Source organism: Centruroides sculpturatus, unplaced genomic scaffold (genome assembly GCF_000671375.1).
Source record: "Centruroides sculpturatus isolate CEXI.00-Female unplaced genomic scaffold, Cexi_2.0 scaffold3109, whole genome shotgun sequence".
Lineage (NCBI taxonomy): Eukaryota > Metazoa > Arthropoda > Arachnida > Scorpiones > Buthidae > Centruroides > Centruroides sculpturatus.
The window spans coordinates 11,445-13,460 of record NW_019387751.1 but is presented as its reverse complement, the minus strand read 5'-3'; the positions used below and the strand labels follow the sequence as shown (position 1 = coordinate 13,460).

At 31.7% G+C, this 2,016-nt stretch overlaps 1 pseudogene; it reads left to right on the top strand.

Annotated features, from left to right (window-relative positions):
• The first annotated feature begins 252 nt into the window (after positions 1 to 252).
• LOC111616613 lies at positions 253 to 1,742 on the top strand (annotated as a pseudogene).
• Positions 1,743 to 2,016: the final 274 nt, after the last annotated feature.

The window sequence follows — 2,016 nt, the reverse complement described above, 5'->3', positions numbered from 1 at the left end:
AAAAAAAGGCAGGCTGAAGTCATACAGAATCCCATATAGAAATGAACAATTGGGTTTGGAAAAAGAATATGTAACCCCCGTATTCACCAATGCGAGTTAGAGTTAAGGTTAACTCTTGAGTTATTGGTAAATTGGTATTCACCAACTCCGAATCTCGAGTGAAATACAATAACCCTAACTCTAGAAAATCCGCGAGTATCGACGATAACTCTAGGTTTGACACCTGCGCAAAGCGATCTATTTCAGAGAAAAATGGTAACATTTGACAAGGACAAAGCCAAGATGCTAGAAAATCTGAAATATCTAGATTATACAGATTGTATGGAACAAAAAAGTCAGCGGATTATTTCTCCAAGAAGAAATGACCTTGAACAATTGGACGATTGCAACTTTCTATGTCAATATCATTTGCCAAAAGAGAGCGTAAGAAACCTACTAGAACAAATTGGTCACAATTTAGTTTCAACATCATCGAAAAATTATGCAACGTTGTCGATGAAACAACCATTGTTAGCTCAACGATTTTATGCCACAGGAACATTTCAGTTGGTCATAGGCAATTTAAATGATTTAAGTCAATCATCTGCTTGTAGCGCAATTAATAGTGTCAGTTTTTTAATTGCTCAAATCTCAGCAGATTATATCCAGTTGCCTAAAACAGAATCTGAAAGGAAGCAAGTAGGCCTAATATCCCTTTATCTTTCACTACTATAGTAATAAAATAATTTTATCTTATTTTTTTTTTTTTACAAGTTTCTATATTAGAATCATTAATTTAAATTATATATAGTCTTTATTCATTTAATTAATACATTACTTTTCAAAGTATGAACTGTAATAAAATATAAAAATAATAGATCAAGTATATATTTATATTTTCAGATAAGTCAAGACTTTTTTCATTTGAGTGGTTTTCCATGTGTGTATGGAGCCATTGACTGCACCCACATTCCAATTCAATCACCGGGAGGAGAAACTGCTGAATAATTTCGAAACAGAAAAGGATATTTTTCTATTAATGTTCAGACAGTTTCAGATAGCCAACTTAAAATCAGAAATATAGTAGCTAGATTGCCAGGTAGTTCTCATGATAGCACTATACTTGCCGATAGTCATCTGTGTGCTATGTTTTAAGTAGGAGACATTCCATCAAAATATCACCATCTTGGTGACAGTGGATATGGATGCAAGGCATATCTATTAACACCAATATTAAATCCAGAAAGTGATCAAGAAAAAAGGTAATTATTAGTTTTATAATATATATTATTAAAATATATTTAATGCATAATACAGTTTTAAATGATCATGTACATTTCAAAATTAATATCAATTATTTTTTCTTTGAAAGATATAACAGATGCCACATAAAAGCACGGAACACAGTGGAACGGCAATATGGTTTGTGGAAACGACGTTTTCCCTGTTTATCAGTAGGTTTACGTTGCAACTAAATGCTATGGCTGTCATAGTTGCCCCTGCAGTGCTTCATAACATTGCAATTTCAGATGGAAATATGACAGTTCCAACAGAATTTGATATTTCCATGAATGATGATGTTCCGGTGCCTGTTGTCAGAAGTCAGAATGCAGCTGGATTTGAAAAGAAAAATGCATTAATAGCAGATTTCTTTAGAATTTAACTTTTGAAATGTTTGCATAATCTTTTAAGGTTATGCAAACATATTTCAGACATTATTATTAAATTAAAAGGCCCTTTTCAGGGCCATAAATTTTGCTTAAGAGTTAAATAAATCAATATAAGTAAAAAATTTGGCAGTTTTATTTCACCAAACAAATGAAAAGTAGACAGGAATCCTGTTGAAAAGCAATATGGTTTATGACAGACATTTCCCATGCCTTTCTATTGGACTACACTATAATTTGAAGAATGCAGTGCATATTATAGTTCTTCATAATATTGCATTACAAGATGAAATTATAGCATTATTTCATGATGATGATGATGATGCTCATTTTTTTAACTTCAGATGTGCCTGTACAACTATCTAAATAC